Raw genomic sequence first — 20548 nt, 5'->3', positions numbered from 1 at the left:
AAGGGGTATACACATCCTGAGATTTTGGGAGTAATATCATCCTCTCCAAATCTGGATATTAAGAACAGTATAATGGGGTGTGGGGAGTAATATGGTGGGAGTAATACAATCCTCCTCCCCACTTGATATTAGGAACAATATCGCAAAACGTGTGTACACCCACTGTGACATTTGGAGTAATATCAACATTTCCCCACCTGGTATCACGGGGAGAGTGTACACTCCTTACGATATTGGAAGTATCATTGTCTCTCACTCTCGATATTAGGAAAAATAGCACAGGGTGTGTATACACTTCCTGTGATTTTGGGAAGAACATCATACCCTTCTGTCTTTGATATTAGGAACAATATCACAGAGGGGGTGTACAACTTCTGTGATATTATAATATTCTTTCTTCCCATGGATATTAGGAATGATATCCCGGGGGGCTTGTTGTACACCCCCTGTGATACGGACAGTAATATCATTGTCCTTCCCCCTACATATTAGAAACAATATCACAAGGGTGATATACACCCCTGGATATTAGAAACTATCACAGGGGGGCAGTACAACCTCTTTGATACTGTGAGTAATACCATTGTCTCCCCTCCTGGGTATTAATAACAATATCATAGGGTGGGTGTACACCCCCTGCAATATTGGGAATAATATCATCCTCCCTTCCCCGGGATATTAGGAACGGTATCACAGGTGGGGTTTACACCCCCTGCAATTTTGTCAGTAATATTACTTCTGGATGTTATTGAATATATCACAGTGGGGGTGTACACCCCCTGTGATATGGGGAGTAATAGCATCCACTTTCCCACTGGATACTACAAACAATATCGCAGATTGTGTACAACCTCCTGTGATATTGTTCACAATATTTAGGGAAGGAGAGGATGATATTACTCCACATATCGCAGGGAGTGTTACATCCCCTGTAATATTGTTCATAATATTTAGAAGACGACAGGATGATATTACTCCCAATATAGTAGGAAGTATACACTCCCCTGTGATACTGTTCATAATTTTTAGGGGATTAGAGGATGATATTACTTCCAATATCACAGGGAGTGTACAGTGGTGATATTGTTTATAATTTTCAGTGGATTAGAAGATATTATTCCGAATATCACAGGGGTTGTACATCCCCAAGTGATATTGTTAATATCCAGTGGGAAAGAGGATGATATTACTCCCCATATCATGGGGGATGTAAACCCGTTTGTGGTATTGTCACTTACATGCGGGGGGGAGAGGATGATATTACTCTGCATATCATAGAGGGTGCACACGGCTGTAATGTTGTCCATAATAACATCCAGAGGGGAAGAGAATATTATTCCCATGTTTCAGAAGGTGTACACACCCCTGTGATAGTCTCTGTAACATTTAGGGAAGAAGGGGATGATACTACTCCAGATATTGCAGGGGGTGTACACCCCCCTGTGATACTGTTCGTAACGTTTAGGGGGAAGAGGATGATATTACTCCCCATATCGAAGGGATTGTACATCTCCCTATATATTGTCCATAACATCCAGGGCAGGAGAGGATATTACTACTCCCCATATCACAGGGGGTGGACACCCCCCTCTAAATATGTCTGACATCCAGGCGGGGACAGGAGGATATTTTTCCCCATAACCCAGAGAAAGTAAACCTCCTGTGATATTGTCCATAACATCCAGTGGGGAGAGGATGATATCACTCCCCATATTGCAGGGGGTGCACACTCCACTCTGATATTGGCCGTAATGTCCGTGGGGGTGAAGTATGAAGTCACTACACATATCGCAGGGATTATTAGTATCAGATTGTTTGAAGGGCTCACAGTAAGGGTAGTAGTAGGGGGAGTTCTAACTCAAATAGGGGAAATGTGATGGCTACTAGAAAGAATTTTATGGAGAAGGGAATGTGGGCAGAGGATAGAGGGTCAAATCTGCATTCATAAGGGCTAGATTTTTCTATATATATTTATTTTATACATATATATATATATTTTTTTTCTCCCTCTCTACATATATATATATTAAGTTGTGGGAGCCAAAATGTAATAATTATTAGTAACAGGGCTAATAGGGTGTTGATTACTAGGGTTAATGTTAGGTGAATTACTGTTTTTCGGATGCTATCAAAACTTTGGAAATCATGGTACTATTTATACTAAAAGAGTAAGATCCTCATCAATAAATAGAAACATACAAGAATAGTCATACTACATCTACAAAGTGTCGATATCAGGCAGCGGCTTCAAAGGCAAAGTGATGACTAGATGTAAAGTGGTATTTTAATTGGCGGAGAAGGCAGACTGAGGAATGTTGATCCAATAATGACGTGAATTCTGTGAAAGCCTGTAGCTATAAAAAAATGATTAGCCATAAATACCATCAGAAATAGCAAAGGGAGCTTTGAAGTATTCTGAGACTTGTAGGAGGGTGAAGTAAATATCTAATATAATTGTAACAAGTAGCGCTTGGATTGTATGTTTTTGATTATTTTTTGTTAGGCTGTGATGGGCTCAAGTAATTGAAACTCCTGATGCAAGTAATACAGATGGATTCAGGAGAGGTACTTCCAGGGGGTCAAGGGGAGAAATACCTGTTGGGGGTCAATGCCCTCCTAATTCTGGAGTAGGGGCTAGGCTAGAATGGTAGAATGCTCAAAAGAATCCAGCGAAGAGGAATATTTCTGAGATAATAAATAGGACTGTCCCATATTGGAGGCCTTTTTGAACAGTTGTTGTATGGTGATCCTGAAATGTACTTTCTCAGATACAGAACACCCTTGGTCAATTGAATACAGATCAATCACTTTAAGTAAGCTAAGTCCTTACTAAGTTGATGAGACTTAAACCCATGAAAACTTAACAGCTAAACTCCCTAGTCAACTGGTTTGAATCTACTTCTCCAGCCGCTGGGGGAAAATAGGTGAGAGAAGCAGGATTGAAGCTGCTTCTTTGAATTTACAATTCAACATGAAAATCACCTTGGGACTGGTAAAAACAGGCGTTGGCCTCTGTTTTTAGATGTACAGTCTAATGCCCTACTCAGTCATTTTACCCTTTTTTCTCACTTCATTTATGTTGGCTGACAGTTGACTATTCTCAACCAACCATAAAGATATCGGGACATTATATTTATTATTTGGCACATGAGCAGGGATAGTCAGTACAGCTTTAAGCCTTATTCGAGCTGAACTCTACTAGATGATCAAATTTATGTCATTGTTATAGCCTATGCATTTGTCATAATTTTCTTTATAGTAATACTATAATTGGAGGTCTTGGCAACTGATTAGTCCCCCGATAATTGGCGCCCCCGATATAGCATTTCTCTGCATAAATAATATGAGCTTCTGACTCCTCCTACCCTCCTTCCTTTTATTACTTGCATCCACTATAGTAGAAGCCGGCACTGGAACCGGCTGAACAGTCTCTCCTCCCTTAGCAGGAAACCTAACACATGCAGGCGCCTCTGTAGATTTCACTATCTTTTCACTCCACTTGACAGGTGTTTCTTCTACTTCAGGGGCTATTAACTTTATTACCACAATTGTTAATATAAAACCCCCAGCCATGTCCCAATATCACACACCCCTCTTCATCTGATTAGTCCTAATTACAGCAGTTCTTCTACTCCTTTGTCTCCGAGTCCTAGCCGCCGGCATCACTATATTGTTAACTGACTGCAATCTTAATACTACTTTTTTCTACCTTCCTGGTGGAGGTGATCCTATCTTATTTCAGCATTTATTCAGATTATTTGGTCACCCTGAAGTCTACATCCTCATCCCACTGGGCTTTGGGATAATTTCCCACGTCGTAACATACTATTCTGGAAAAAAAAGAACCATTCAGGTATATGGGCCTAGTGTGAGCTATAGGATCAGTTGGGTCCTTACGGTTTATTGTATGGGCCCACCATATATTTACGGTAGGGTTAGATGTGGATACATGAGCCTGCTTCACCTCTGCTGTTATAATTATTGCTATTCCTACTAGCGTCAAAGTTTTTAGCTGACTAGCTAGCTACACTTCACGGCGGTAATATCAAATGATCCCCCGCAATGCTGTGAGCCCGGGGATTTATTTTCCTTTTTACAGTAGGAGGCCTAACCGGCATTGTATTGGCTGAGGCTTATATTATGGTTCATTCATATATTTAGAAACCTGAAAGTTTCTAAATAAGTTGTAAAAATGTTGTAAAAAAAACCCCAGCTGAAATAACTACGAAGGTGCCTTTAATATTCTGAAGACAAAATAGCTAAGATCCAAACTGGGAGTAGATACCCCGCTATGCTTAACTCTAAACTCGAATAGTTAGATCAACAAAACTGTTCGCCAGAACACTACAAGCAACAGCTTAAAACTCAAAGGACTTGGCGGTGCTTTATATCCCTCTAAAGGAGCCTGTTCTATAATCGATAAACCCCAATTTACCTCACCACCTCTTGCCCAGCCTAAATACCTCCATCTTCAGCAAACCCTGGAAAGGCCGCAGAGTAAGCACAAGTATCTACATAAAAACTTTAGGTCAAGGTGTAGCCCATGAGGTGGCAAGAAATGGGAATGTTTTCTACATCCAGAAAAATGCCGCGACAACCGTTATGAAATCTAAGGGCTCAAGGAGGATTTAGCAATAAATTGACAGCAGAGTGTTTAATTGAAAAAGGCCATGAAGCATGCACACACCGCCCGTCACCCTCCTCAAATATATTCTAGAAACTCATTGTACACCCCCCTGTGATATTGTCCATAATATCCAGGGAGGGAGAGAATGATTTGATTTTTTTTTTTTTTGAGACAGAGCCTTGCTCTGTCGCCCGGGTTGGAGTGCAGTGGCCTGATCTTGGCACACTGCAAGCACCGCCTCCCAGGTTCACACCATTCTCCTGCCTCAGACTCCCTAGTAGCTGGGACTACAGGCGCCCGCCACCGCGCCCGGCTAATTTTTTGTATTTTTAGTAGAGACAGGGTTTCACCATGTTAGCCAGGATGGTCTCGATCTCCTGACCTCGTGATCCGCCCGCCTCGGCTTCCCAAAGTGCTGGGATTACAGGTGTGAGCCACCGCTCCTGGCCAGAGAGAATGATTTTACTCCCCATATCGCAGGGGATTTACATTCCCCTGCATTATTTTTCGTAATATCCAGGGGAAAGATGAAGATGTTACTCCCCATATAGCATGGGAGAACAATTCCCTGCGATATTGTTCATAATATCTCTGGGGGGAAAGAATTATATTTCTCCTTTAATCGCAGGAAGTGTACACCCCCTTGTGATATTGTTTATAATATCTAGTGGGGGAGAGGATGATGCTACTCCCCATATTGCAGGGGGTGTACAACCCCCTAGAATATTGTTCATAATATCCACGCGGGGAGGAGATGATGTTACTACCCATATTGCCAGGTTGTACTTCCCCCTGCCATATTGTTTGTAATATCCAGGCTGGGAAAGGATGATATTACTCCCTGTATCACAGGGGATGTACACACCCCTGTGATATTATTAGTAATATCCATGGGGGAGATAATACTACTTCCAATACCATAAACACCCTGTGTGTACACCCTCTGTGATATTGTTTGTAATATCCAGGGTGGGAGAGGAGTATATTACTCCCTATAAGGCAGAGTGTGTATACACCCCTCTGTGATACTGTTCATAATATCCACTGGGGGATATGATATTACTCCCAATATCGTAAACACCTCACATGTACACCACCTGTGATATTATTTGTAATATCCAGTGGGGGAGAGGATGATATTACTTTCCACATCGCAGGGGGTTTACACCTCTCTGTGATACAGTTTGTAATATCTAGAGGGGGAGAGGGTTATATTACTCCTCATATCTCAGGACATGTACACCCCCCTGTGATATTGTTTGTAATATTGTTCCCAATATCCTTTTCCCCCATGGATATAGGAACAGTATCGCATAGGACGTGTACACCCCCTGCCATATTGGAAGTAGTAGTGTTTTCTCCCTTGCTGGACATTAGGAACAATACCATGGGGGGGTGCACACCCCCTGCGATATTGACAGTAATGTAATCCACTATCCCCTAAATATAGGAACAATATCACAATGGGGATGTACACACTTGGCGATATTGAAAGTGATATGATCCTCTCCCCACCTGGATATTAGGAACAATATCACAGAAAGGGTGTACACCCCCTGCGATATTGACAGTAATATCCTCTCCCACCCCCGGATATTAGGAGCAATATCACAGAAGGGTTGTACACTCCCTGCGATATTGACAGTAATATCCTCTCCCCCCCGGATATTAGGAACAATATCACAGAAGAGGTGTACACCCACTGTGATATTGACAGTAATTTCCTCTTCCCCCCCGGATATTAGGAACGATATCACGGGGGGTGTACACCCCCTGCGATATTGACAGTAATATCATCCTCTCCCCCCCAGATATTAGTAACAATATCACTGAAGGGGTCTACACCCTCTGTGATAGTGACAGTAATACCACCCCCAGATATTAGGAACAATACAACGGGAGGATGTACACCCCCTGTGACATTGACAGTAATATCAACCTCTCCCCCCACCCCGGATATTAGGAAGAATACCACGGGGGGTGCACACCCCCTGTGATATTGGGAGTAATATCACCCACTATCCCCTAAATATTAGGAACAATATCACAAGGCGGGGAGTACACCCTCTGCGATATTGGGAGTAATGTCATCCTTTCCCTGCCCCTGCATACTAGGAATAATATCACAGGGGATGTACACCCCCATAAGCTATTGGGAATAACATCACTCTTTCTTCCCATGGATATTAGGAACAATATCACAGAAGTGGTGTACACACGCTGCCTGTATAGAATAAAGCAGGCGGAGGAAGATGGGATAACCTTGCTAGCTGAAGCTTCTGGCTCTCTTTTTTTCTTCTTCCCGTGCAGGACACTTGCTTCCCTTCTTCCTGCCCTCGGACATGAGACTCCAGGTTCTTATGCCTTTGGACTCTGGGACTTGCACCAGTGGCTTCCCCGAGGCTCTCAGGCCCTCGGCCTCAGACTGAAGACTGCACTGCGGGATTTCCTGGTTTTGAGGCTTTTGGACTTGGACTGAGCCACTACTAGCTTCTCTCTTTCCCTACCTGGCAGACAGCCTATTGTGGGACTGCCTTCTAACCGTGTGAACCAATTCTCTCTCGTAAACTCCCTTATACATATACGTGTATCTTGTTGGATCTGTCCCTCTGGAGAACCCTGACTCATACATTTTGTTTATTTTTTCTCCACTGCCCTTTCCTCTGCTTCTAGGCTTACCTAGACCACCACCATTCTTTCCCCCTTTCTAAAGTAAAAGTTGTTTTTTTCTCACTAAATCCATGGTATTCTGCCCGTTTTCCATGGCTTCCCTCAGCCCTGCTCTGTTTATTCTTGCTATCTTAAGAGGAAATCCCTGCCTCTTCCGTGGCTTTTCCCACTTGGTCTACATACTGGTTTCTGTTGTTCTCAGAGACACACTGAGACCTTTCACATCTCACTGTCACTTCTTGGAAGGGCTCTCTACCTCGTCTGCCTGCTGAGCAACCTCTTGGGGAGACGCAGGCCCTCTTGAGTCACTGAACTTGAGCTATTTGGTGTTGGTATGTTAATTTATCTTCTTAGACCACTTACCACTTCTTTAACTTCAAAAGAGAAGAATAAGTATTATTTTCCATGGTTGATATGAAGAGTAGAAATAACTTATACAAAATGCATTGCAGTTAAGTGATAATAAATGGCCGTGAATGCCCTTATTAATGTTATTCTATCAGTCTCGGCTCAGATACCATCTGCTCTGTAAGCTCTGCTCTGAATCATATCTGCTTCTTCTCTGGGTTCCTTGTGCTCTGTTCTTGACTACTTTAAAGCAGTAATTGTTCTGATTCTAATTAGTGATCCTTCCCAATAAAATTTTAATTTTGTAGATCTCTTCCCCCCACCCCTGCCCCAGCCTAACCAGTGTTTTCTTACTTTTTTGTGTACAGGCTACATCACTGGTCTTTTATTTGTGGCTAAATAAATGTTGTGTTAGAAGAGTAAAGAGTTCCCAGTTACATGGGATCTATAGTTCTACAAAATGAATGTATACATAATCCATGTAAATATTTCACTTATTTTAAAACAATTTTTTAATTTTTAAATTAAATTTAATTTGTGCATGTGTGTGAGACCAGAGTGAGACCAGAGATGGCAGCGGTGAGGGGCGGTGGTCTCACCATGTTGCCCAGGCTGGTCTTGAACTCCCCTTCAAGTGCCCCCCTCCTCACCTGGCCCCCCTCACCTTGCCTCCTCCGCCTCACTCCTATGGCAGCCCCTGCCATTCCCTACCCCCTCTGTTGACCGCAAGACTCAACAAGTGACTTGCTGAGCAAACCCAGCTGAGAAGAGATCTGTTTAGGGACACAGGAGGCCAAGTACACAAAAAAGCAAAAGAACTAGCATGCCTTTTTCAATGGATGTCTATTTTACAGGGCTGGCTTCAGATTATTATTATAGCTTTAAATAAAAGGACCGTTTTGTCATCTCGGCCCATGGCCTACATTATTTCTTTACTGTCCATTGCCCTGGGCGCTTGACTAATAATTTAACAGCAATTTTTTTTTAAATTTTAAATCATGATTCATTGCATTGCTGTAAGAGTAATTAGAGGTAAATTAGGGCTTGAAACTGCCTGTAGTGGGTTACTTTCTGAGATTTTAGCATAATTATCAGGTGAGAGGGTGAAGTTTTAATTAGCGCTAAGTGGGATAGAAATTCAATGCACTGAAACTGCAGTGTCCAATTCAGTAGGCGCTAGCCACCTGTAACTGTTGAGCACTTGAAATCCTGGCTAGTCCTAATTGAGATGTGTTGTGTTAAATATACTGGATTTTGTCATTGGAGTGGGAAGAACAGCGTAGAATATCTGCTTGATAATTTTTTATATTGATTATATGTTAAAATTATTACTATGATTACTATTTGGGACATACTGAGTTAAGTATATTTAAAATTAATTTCACCTTTTCTTTTAATGGGGCTTACCAGTACATTTAAAATTACGTACGTGGCTCACATATTTATTGGACAGCACGGCTCTAGAAGTTTAGGAAGAAATAAGAAAAATATTGAGAATAGGTAGCGACAGTAGGAAGTTTGTCCTCCTGTAAGACTGATTCCAATAAAACTAATAGGTGATAGTTTTAATTGGCTTTTTCCTACTAGAAAAAGTAAGTGTACTTTACATGCCTCTTTGTTCTCCCTCTTTCCCCTTCAATTTAGTGGTTAGCATGTATTTACTACATCAGGCTTAATATTCACTAAGCAGTGTTAAGAAGACTTAGGTAAATGATTCCCTGATGAACACACTTGATTTTCAAAGCACTTTCCTAACCCATTTTTAATAGGAGTAGAGTCAAAGGTAGACGGCTTATTAGTTGTCATCTCATTTAAATCTCATGGAATTTTCCTGCTAAATCTCAAAGTAAACAATTTGTTATAGGTTGTTTTGTCAAGTATGGAAGGGACAGCATAAGACATGTGGTACTTCATTTCCAAATTGCTTGAGATGGTTTTCATTATAATCATACATTATTTGCTTCTGGTTTTCCGGAAAAGCCAGCTAAACCTGTGGTTCATTTAGATATAAATGAAATATCCTCAAAGGATTGCTCAAAGTGACTTATGCAACTTGAATATATATTTTTTTCTGTAGGGTGTTTATTCCAAATTATCTGGCCATTTGTGGCAATTTGCAGTTTTTTAGAAAACACCAAATATTTTTCAAGTTAGAGATGTTTTAATAAAAACAGTCATATTGAACTGGAAGCAGCCAAATAAAATGGCCCTTTATTTCACAGTTGAGAATTTGAAATTGGAAGGTAATTAACATATGTAAGGATGATGTATTTGCTGCCTGGCTTATAGGAATGAGCCAAGTTGTTTTTTGAGGGATGTTGTTGCTGTGTATGTCCCACCTATTTTGCTTCCTTAATGAACAGTGCAAGTTTGAGACAGAAATATTTGAGAACATTTTTATCAGTTGTGACATTTTGATAGTGAACATTTTATATCTTCTGTCAACTTAAAATGTTTACATCTTCTGTCTGCTTAAAATGTTTAATTTGTTATAGCCAAATAATTTGGCTATAATTGATAATTTAATTTATCAAATTAAATTGCTTTTTTTCCCTTTAGACTTTCTTCAGTCACATCTGAATAAATCACTTAGAAGTAAGCTAGATGTAATATAATGAAATGCTTAAAAGGGCTGTGTATCTTCATATTACACTTACAGTGATTTTCTGTTATACCCATTATATTCTACCTGCAGCTAGTTGAGGTAAAGAGAGGGCATTTAACTGTCAAGGGAACCTGTGAGGAGACTGTAGAAATCTGGAAAGTCTCTTGGGTCTTTGAGGGATTTTGGGATGCAGAGAGTGGGGCTGGGATCTCTGACTAGGTTGGAGCCAGCCTGCATTTGTATCTTTATCTTGGAAGCAAACTTAGAATGCAGAGATAGATGTGGCCTGGATGCTGCTAACTCTATCCAACCACTAAATCTTAAGGTGGGAGAGATGCAGGCTTTGGCTGGGTGCTAAGCTGCTGTAGCTGGTTGAATGTAGAGGTCACTATCTTTTCTGAATACTTGTAAGTAAATTAAATCATTCTCTACTCCTGTATGCCTGCCAACCAAATGGGAAATCGCTATAGAAAAGATGGTTTAAATTTTAGTCTTTGAAGTGGTTAATGCACGTTTCTGGAATCAAGATTTAATGTGGACTTGGATTGGATATTGAATATTTTTGATTTGCCTACTTTTCTCTCCATAGGGAGCTTATAGCTTCATTGCACTGTGTGTGGCACTTGGGTCCTGTTTGGCAGCAATGACTGCCTTTCTGTTTAGTGTCTGTGTGCTATGAAGATTGTACACAGGGGTCCAGATGCATCCTGTTTTGAGAATGTTAATGGATACACCAGCTGCTGCTTTGGATTTCACCCATTGGCGGTTTCTATAAAAACTTTAGACACAGTGAGCCACTCTTCTCAGGGAATGGTGGAAACCCTCCCAATTCCAATTTCCTAAACACCAGCCAAGGGCCAGCCTTGCATGCAGGCCTTTCTAAGGATGGCAGTCTCTTGCCTGTTATATGAAATCTTTTCTGCACACTTTGTATAGCCCCAACTTAATTTTTGGTGTTGTTTTAAAATTTCATTTTAATAACATAATATTATAAGATAAGGTAACTTGGTACTAATTTCTGTTGTATGATCCATCTTAAGTTGCAGCGCTGGTTACTTTTTTGACTTTCGGTGACAAACAGCTATTTGTACATAAGTTACCATAGCAATGTTAGGTAATTATAATCTGTCCTATTTATCTCATTTACCTTTCAGTAAAATTGTTAAATAAGCAAAATAATTTCTGAGTTAAAATTAGAATAAAAATTGTCTTTTATTTGGATTACATGAATAATCTAGTTTTCATATTGTGCTAAAGCCCTGCTTAGAATTATGAAATAAGATAAAATATTCAATCATTTTTATCAATATTTTCTTACCTAAGCATGCAATTAAATTTATTTATTTTATATATTTTATATACTTCAATTTGAGAAATAATGACCACATGTTGTTACTTTGGTCTTCAATGATCTCTAATTTTTAGGGTCGCCGTGTCTTGCTTAAATATATCATAGTAACAGGTTCAGTGAATATCTTTATTTTTAATTTTATTTACTTATTTTTTTTTGAGACAGAGTTTTGCTCTTGTTGACCAGGCTGCAGTGCAATGACACAATCTTGGATCATTGCAACCTCCACCTCCCAGATTCAAATGATTCTCCTGCCTCAGCCTCCCAGGTACCTGGAACTACAGGCATGCACCATCATGCCCAGCTAATTTTTTATATTCAGTAGAGATGAGGTTTTACCATGTTAGTCAGGCTGGTCTCGAACTCCTGACCTCAGGTGATCCACCCACCTCAGCCTCTCAAAGTGCTGGGATTACAGACATGAGCCACTGCCCCCAGCCATCTTTTTTATTTATTTATTTTAATTGTTGTTCTGGAGATCCTGGGATGCATAGACAGTGAATATCTTTTGTGTTTTTTGAGACAGAATCTCACTCTGTCTCCCAGGCTGCAGTGCAGTGGTGCGATCTTGGTTAACTGCAACCTCTGCTTTCTAGGCTCAAGCGATTCTCCTGCCTCAGCCTCCCGGGTAGCTGAAATTACAGGTGCCAGCTACCATACCCAGCTAATTTTTGTATTTTTATTAGAGATGAGGTTTTGCCATGTTGGCCAGGCTGGTCTTGAACTCCTGACCTCAGGTGATCCACCCACCTTTGCCTCCCAAAGTGCTGAGATTACAGGCATGAGCCACTGAGCCCAGCTGAATATTTTTTTTAAATCAATAACCTTATTTCTTAGAGTAGTTTTAGGTTCACAGCAAAATTGAGAGGAAGGTACAGAGATTTCTCATATATCCCATGCCTCCCACACATGCATAGCCTCCCCCATTATTAGTATTTTCCACCAGAGAGTGGTCCATTTGTTACAACTGATGAACTTACATTGACACATTATAATCACTTGAAGTTCATAGTTTACATAAGGCCTCACTCTTGATGCTGTACATTCTGTGAATTTGGACAAATGTATAATGACATGACATGTATCTATTACTGTAATATTATCGACAGAACAGTTTCACTGCCCTAAAAATTCTCTGTGCTATGCCTGTTCATCTCTCCCTTTCTCCCTAGCAACTCGTGACAACCATTGATGTTTACTCTGTCTTCATAGTTTTACTTTTTTCAGAAGAGTCATATAGTTGGAATAAGAAGAGTGGATATCTTTTTGAGTAGTTAAAAAATTAAAGATCCATGGCAGTTGAATGTAGTCATTTAAGATGTTCTTTGTCCTTTTGTTTTTCTTTTGCTTCTTTATCTTTGTAAAGAATGATGTATTCTGATGAGATATGATTTACATACTTAGAAAACATGATTTGTATAGATATGTGGCACATAATAGAAAGGGTTGAGGAAAAGGACACCACACCGTACTACACAGCACAACCTGGAGCATCTTGCTCTGTGAGGTGGGTCCAGATAGACTCTTTAGCAATGGAAGGGGACAAGTGCAAAGGGTTGTGCTTTATAAAACTGGAATCACAAAGTCTTTCATACTTAACTTCTTTTGGAAATAAGACCAGGCAGTGAATGCTATTAGGTAAATACATAAGTTCCTCACTGATCCTCTTCCTTTGAGGGATGAGGTTGACAACAGCCTGTATTATGATGACACGACTCACCTACAACTAGATTCTGTCATGAGAGATGACAAGGGAGTTTTGCTTTATGCGAGGTGAAAAAATTTTTTTCTCCTACTAGGGAGATGGGCAAGCATTAGAACATTCTGGTAGTAAAAGGGCATTGATAGTTTTCTTTCTATATATTTTTTCACATCAGATAATATTGCCCGGCAGCCTGCCATACCTCCCCAGTGTTTATTCAGCTTCTCTCTGAATGTGGATAAGCTCTTAAAGGAGTGATCTTTCCAGTGGTTCTTTCTGTGGGAGGTAAAATGGCAGGTGAATTTGGGCCTTGTTATACGTAGGCCAGAGCAAATAGCCACAACTAAGGAAACCACCCAGCACCTTACCCAGAAAAGTATTAGCCAGAGTAACACACTGATCTCTCTTGAGATCTTCTCCACTGGTGGCTCGAAAGTCTTTTCAAGGATTCCTGTTTCTGGTCTGCTTCCTGTGTTTTGTTGGTTTCTGGCGATAGCATGTTTTATTCTAAACTAAACAGTTTGAACTGAAGAGCTAGAGAAGCTGTGTTGTGTTATAACAAAATAAGTGCAGTAACTACACCTTAACTGTGGGAGATACATTCCAAGACCCCCAGTGCATGCATGAAACCATGAATAGTACTGAATCACAAGCTGTTTTTCCCTATACATACATATCTATGACAAAGTTTAATTTATAAATTAAATTAAATCTGGTGTTATCTGTAGATAGGGTGTGAGAATTGAATTGTGTCATCAGCAGAAATGATTGCTTGTTTGTTGGGGGGAAAAACTCTCCACACATTTGGTCACAGAAGCCTTCTTTGTTGATGATTGTTGTTGTGGTGTGACAGCAGAGAAAAACGTGTCAAGTATGTCTTTCTGCGCATATAGTGGATAAGGGGTACTAGTGTATACTCTGTTGTAATGGCCCCTCATATTTCAGTCCAGAAATCATGCTCTTTGACACTGTTGACTCATCACACCTGTTCTGCTAACAATACCATCTTTACTCAATCTCATAGGCTTTGGCTAGGATGACTTGTATACTGCAGTTCACTTGTAGATACCAAATTTTAATAAATTTCTTCCTCTTTTCATCTAATAAATACAGAGGGAAGAGTTCTTACTGCATTAATTACCTACCAATACATATAATGAATGTTAATTCTAATAAGGTCCCAGGCATGCTCCCAAAGGAATGCTTTGTAACAAAGCGTCAGTCTTATGCTTTAAAAAACCAAACCAAACCAAAACAACAACAACAACAAAAAACAGGATCTAAAGCATACACACAAGTGTGCACAATTTTTTTATGAAGGTAGAGTCTTACTATGTTTCCCAAGCTGGTCTCAAACTTCTGGGCTCCTCAAGTGATCCTCCTGCCTCATCCTCCCAAGTAGTCTGGATTAGAGGCATGCATCACTGTGCATTCTTATGATTTTAATATTCTGTATATTTATTATTGATTTAAAATGCATTTTACCTTTTTCTTTAATAGATGTTGGAATTTCTGATGAATCTGCAGTCAGGTAAGATTTCATAGATTTAAAAAATTATGTTAACTAAGAAAATATAGATGGAAGAAACTAATATCTGTTGAGTGTTGTATTCTGGGCTAGACATCCTAATATGTTCTATGCATTTATCATCTCGTAAAGCCATCATAACATCTGTGTTCCTATAACCTACTGTTAAATAAACAACTATGGATTAGAGCTGGTTAATTGCCTCATGATCCCATAGTTAACAAAGTAGCTGGCCTACAGTTTGACCATCAGCCTGCCTGCCTTCCAAATCCTTTCTCTTGCTCCTCAACATAGATTGATAGATATCTGTGCAGCCCTTGGATCAAAGTATAGGTCTGAATCAGATCAATCGGATTCATTAATTTGATTAACTTCTAAATTAATGAGAGTTTAAATACCTTGAACTCTCATTTAAGTTTATTGTTAGAATGTTGTTAGTCCTAATAAATTTGACGATTTCGGTGGTAGCCAGTATCTTATTTTTACCTTCAAAGGCTCTAGGGCAGATCTGACTTAGCTTTGGCCATAGGACTGTAAGTTTTACCAAAGCAAGTTTAGGCAAGTCTTAGAGACAAATTATTTGACTTCCCAGTTTGGTTTTCCATTTAGGCAAGTATTTCTGCTTATTTCCATAATACTTTTTTTAGTCTTGTTGCTTTTTCCATGACTTTCATATAATCTTGTCTTCATTTTTTAAAACTTTCTTCTCTGTTTTTCTTGGTGTTTCTTTTGTTCTATTATTTTTTCAAACTCTGCTGCCTATGCATTCCAAGTTTTTCTATAGACAGAATCAAGAGGACATAGAATTACAGAATTTTAAGGAATCTTGGAATGAATTAAAATACCTTCTAGTATTTTTATCTGCGTTGAACATTCTGGTCAAGTGATTCTCTAGATAGAGAATGTGAGGCTCAAAGAGATTAGGAAGCTTTTTTTTTTAGACATAGGAATTGGCAGAAATGAGATTTGAACTCATGGTAAAGCCCAGTACTCTTGCTTCTTTTTATGTCCTATTGGCGTGTGTTTTAATAATGCAAAAGGGAGTGAGTCTGTGGATAGAATGAGAATGGAATTAGCTGGTGAACCCAATGGAAGTAGATAAGAATGGAATGAGCAGGGGAAGTCCAAGTTTGAAGATAAACAACACTGGATTGGATAGGAGTATGGACTCTTCTACAAGAGATCAAAGTATTGGGGTTTATGACAAGTTTGATAAAGATAAATTATAAAAATGAAGGACACAAGATGTTGGGAATTATCTACAAAGGCACATTAAAATAGAAGGTTCAAGGGAGCTCTAAAAATTTTGCTGCTTTTTTTTTTTTAAATCAAGGACTGACAAACTTGAAGATTTTTACTGAAAGATGCCAAAACATTTTGAGACACTGGGAAGAATGTCTACAGCAGATAGAAATGTGGTGTCATCTACTTCCATCCTGACTTACAAAGGGGTGGCTTAGAGCCCCTGGAGTACTAAGGGGCTGGAAATTGTTGAACTACATAGATGTGTGGCACAGGACAGGTGTCTCCTCACCTCTGCCTCTTTTCACAGTTCACTGATGTCCTTCCCATGTCCATGTGGGCTGGGTCAGGGACATGATTAGCTGGCAAATCAGTCATGGAGTTCAGTTGGGTAGTTGATAGTGTGTATAGCTGGTGGCAGGTGATGGAGACTCCAGTTAGCTTGTTTTTCAGGAGCAGGGATATAGAGAGCTCCTACTCCTGGTCATTTGAGGCCATTCTTTCAGGAATCTGTGCTTTCATACACTGAAGATTTGAAGATTGGAGACTTCTGTGGAACCCTGCAGAAGTAGAATCTGGAAGTGGGTGTCCATAGGAAGAAATATACTTAGATAGTACTTAGGGAAATAGAGGTACAACTATCATGACCCTGTTTCTTTTCTGGCAGTCTCTCTCCTTGGGTGTCTGAGTGCCTATGAAAATTTTTAAGGGCTTGCTAGTTTATGTGGACCTGAATAAGGTGGGACCTATAGAGTGAAAATAATGGGATTTTATAATTGTTAATATTTTAATCTTTCTGGGAAAAGTATTCTCAATAAGAACATACACCTTTGCTATTTGACTTCTGTACATTTAGCTTTCATACATTTCAAATATTGTGGGGGCTTTCCTGTACCAATTTAGGGTAAAGGAAAGCAATAGGACCTTCCTAAGTTGGATCCATGCTGAGGAATCAAGACTACCATTTTGAAGTGATGTAGATTAGTCTTTTATCCAGAGACAGATCACGGAAAAGAGACAGTGGATCTTTCTACCTTGTTTTAGGTCATCAGTTTTATTCCAGTTTAGGGAACAAAATTTATGTCATCCATTAATTGAATTTGAAGTTCAGCTTCAGGACAGATAATTTGTGAGGGCACATTATTGTCAGGCTCTGCCAATATATTGACTGTCACTATTTGTTATAAACCTCAAGGTTAGTTTTCATTGAATATTTTATAGATTTAGACAGGTGGAGGCAGAAATAGGTAACTAAAATCTATTTTTAGAACAGGGGACATATTTTAATTATATCAAGAATCATAATTTAATATATAGATCACTGACCTTTCCCCAGATTATGTTTTCCTTTTTTTGAGGGGGAAGCTGGATATAAACTGGCAGTTTAAAAAATTGTAAAGAAATCAACTTGCTCATTTTCATTGTGTATTTTTGCTCTCAAGCATTTTGCATGAACTGTGTGTGGATTCATTGCCTACATTGGATGATGAAGACTTGAGTGTTGCTACTAAGGTAAAGTGGTCTCTTGTAAAATTAATTTTCTCACTCTGAGTGTAGTTTTGCATAGTATTTACTTTTCAAATTTAGCCGTGGTTTACCTATCATTGTTTTATGGTGGTAATGGAAAGCTGGTCAGAGAAAAACATACACATGGCTAGTTGATTCAAAAAATGTGTTTAACTTTGGTAACTAATAAAGATTGGTAAGTACTGTGACAGGGTGGGAGCTGAAAAATAAATGAACTGGAAAATAAGTAGTCACAGGAAAATCACATTAGGAAATGCTTTCTCCAATAGAGGAAATATGAAATTTGGTTAAAGTTTATTTGGATAAATACTAATACTTTGACTTAAATCATATGAGTGTGACTTTCTTAATATTTATTCCTGTATAAATCTTCAGTGGATCAAATTGTTTGCAGTAATCATGGAATCCTCCTGGTAATTTTTAGTGGCAGAAATGTTCAGCACATAGCATATAGCTTTTGTTCTTGGAAACTTATCATTTTGGTGTCATATAGTTTTTAGGAGAGATTGTTTCTCTACTTATATTATTGGCTCTGTAGTGAGACTAAAAAAGTATTAAAATTGTAGAAAAATAGCTGAGTTTGGTGGTGTACACCTGTAGTCCCTGCTACTTGGGAGTTTGAGACAGTAAGATTGCTTGAACACAGGAGTTTGAAAACAGCCTGGGCAACATTACATCTGATTTAAAAATATAAATTGTGGAAATGTAGAAATTTAAATTTATGTTCTCAAGATTTGTATTGCAAAGGGATTTTCATGTGATTTATGAGTTGTCCATGAAGAGTTTATATAAAACACTTCATCTAATTGAATAACATGTATTTTCCTGCAAATAACCAGTTCTAGAAGCAGAGACTCTTAATACCAATATGGTAAGTCTTTATCATCATAATTTTGTCATTGTAGTTTATTTAAAATATTTACTTGGCCAGGCGTAGTGGCTCACACCTGTAATCCCAGCACTTTTGGAGGCCGAGGTGGGTAGATCACCTGAGGTCAGGAGTTCAAGATCAGCCTGGCCAACATGGTGAAACCCTGTCTCTAAAAAAAAAAAAAAAAAAAAAGCACAAAAATTATCCAGGCATGATAGTGCATGCCTGTAATCCCAGTTGCTCAGGAGGCCAAGGCAGGAGAATCGCTTGAACCCAGGAGGCAAAGATTGCAGTGAGCCAAGATCGCATCATTGCACTGTAGGCTGGGTGACAGAGCAAGACTACATCTTAAAAAATAAAATAAAATAAAATAACCACTCAAAGTCCTTATATCATATTCTGAAAGTTTGAATGTTAGAAGGTTTTCTATTTAGTTTTTTAAATGATCATTGGAAGCTCCTGCATACCATAAGCTACTGGAGGTCAGTAAACATATTTGTGTGTATCCTGGAGTACCTAGAATACAGTCTTCCATGTAAGAAGCATTTTACTTGTTGTTTTTTGAGATGGGGTTTCACTCTGTCACCCAGGCTGGAGGGCACTGGTGAGATCTTGGCTCACTCTGATCTCCATTTCCTAGGCTCAGGTGATCCTCACACCTCAGCCATCCAAGTAGTTGAAACAATAGAGCTATGTCACCATAGACCTGTGTCACCATGCTGGGCTGAGTTTTGTAGAGATAGGGTTTTTTGCCTTGTTGCCCAGGCTCTTCTTTAACTGTTGGGCTCAAGTGTTCTGCTCACCTCAGCCTCTCAAAGTGCTGGGGTTACAGACATGAGACATTCAGCCTTAATAGTTGTTTAATCTGAATAAATAAACAAATGAATTTTTATATAATGGAATGTTATAAGTAATATAATAAACCTAATGTATCTAATCATTATTGTATTTAAAATATTGCTTACATTGTATTATTTTTTAATATTTAAGGGTGTATAAGTTTTGACATGTTATGTTGAGAAATTATGCCATAATTAAAAAGGAAATAAAATAGAAATAGGTCATCGGTAGCAAAGAGGGTTACAATATATTTTGTAGTATCATTCAACTGGAATCTTAACATTGAGATTTTAGATTAACATTTCTTAAGCTTTTTATTAGACCCAACTCATGTTCCATTAAATATACCGTTTCAAGCCATACATTACTCTTTATTATTATTATTATACTTTAAGTTCTAGGGTATATGTGCACAACGTGCAGGTTTGTTAAATATGTATACATGTGCCATGTTGGTGTGTTGCACCCATTAACTCGTCATTTATATTAGGTATATCTCCTAATGCTATTCCTCCCCTCTCCCCCCACCCCATGACAGGCCCTGGTGTGTGATGTTCCCCATCCTGTGTCCAAGTGTTCTCATTGTTCAGTTCCCACCTATAAGTGAGAACATGTGGTGTTTGGTTTTCTGTCCTTGCAACAGTTTGCTCAGAATGATGGTTTCCAGCTTCATCCGTGTCCCTACAAAGGACATGAACTCATCAGTTTTTATGCTGCATAGTATTCCATGGTGTGTAAGTGCCACATTTTCTTAATCCAGTCTATCGTTGATGGGCATATGGGTTGGTTCCAAGCCTTTGCTATTGTGAATAGTGCCACAATAAACATACATGTGCATGTGTCTTTATAGCAGCATGATTTATAATCCTTTGCATATATATCCAGTAATGGGATGGCTGGATCAAATGGTATTTCTAATTCTTGATCCTTGAGGAATCTCCACACTGTCTTCCACAATGTTTGAACTAGTTTACAGTCCCACCAACAGTGTAAAAGTGTTCCTATTTCTCCACATCCTCTCCAGCACCTGTTGTTTCCTGACTTTTTAATGATTGCCATTCTAACTGGTGTGAAATGATATCTCACAGTGGTTTCAATTTGCATTTCTCTGATGGCCAGTGATGATGAGCATTTTTTCATGTGTCTGCCATACATTACTCTTTAGAATTCTGGTGACCAATTCTTTTTCTGGGTGGAAAGTTGATGGAAAGTTCCAGTTTTCTCTCTCTGTTATAAT

The 20548-nt window shown here is 39.1% G+C and overlaps 1 long non-coding RNA gene across 1 annotated transcript; it reads left to right on the top strand.

Annotated features, from left to right (window-relative positions):
• Positions 1-7475: 7475 nt before the first annotated feature.
• Positions 7476-20123, top strand: LOC134806993 (uncharacterized). Its single transcript, XR_010150336.1, has 4 exons — positions 7476-7629; positions 14804-14834; positions 17516-17585; positions 19850-20123. It is a non-coding gene; the product is annotated as an uncharacterized LOC134806993 (long non-coding RNA).
• Positions 20124-20548: the final 425 nt, after the last annotated feature.

This window comes from Pan troglodytes, chromosome 14, assembly GCF_028858775.2.
Source record: "Pan troglodytes isolate AG18354 chromosome 14, NHGRI_mPanTro3-v2.0_pri, whole genome shotgun sequence".
NCBI lineage: Eukaryota > Metazoa > Chordata > Mammalia > Primates > Hominidae > Pan > Pan troglodytes.
The sequence above is the reverse complement of the archived record's forward strand: the minus strand, read 5'-3'. Positions and strand labels throughout refer to the sequence as shown.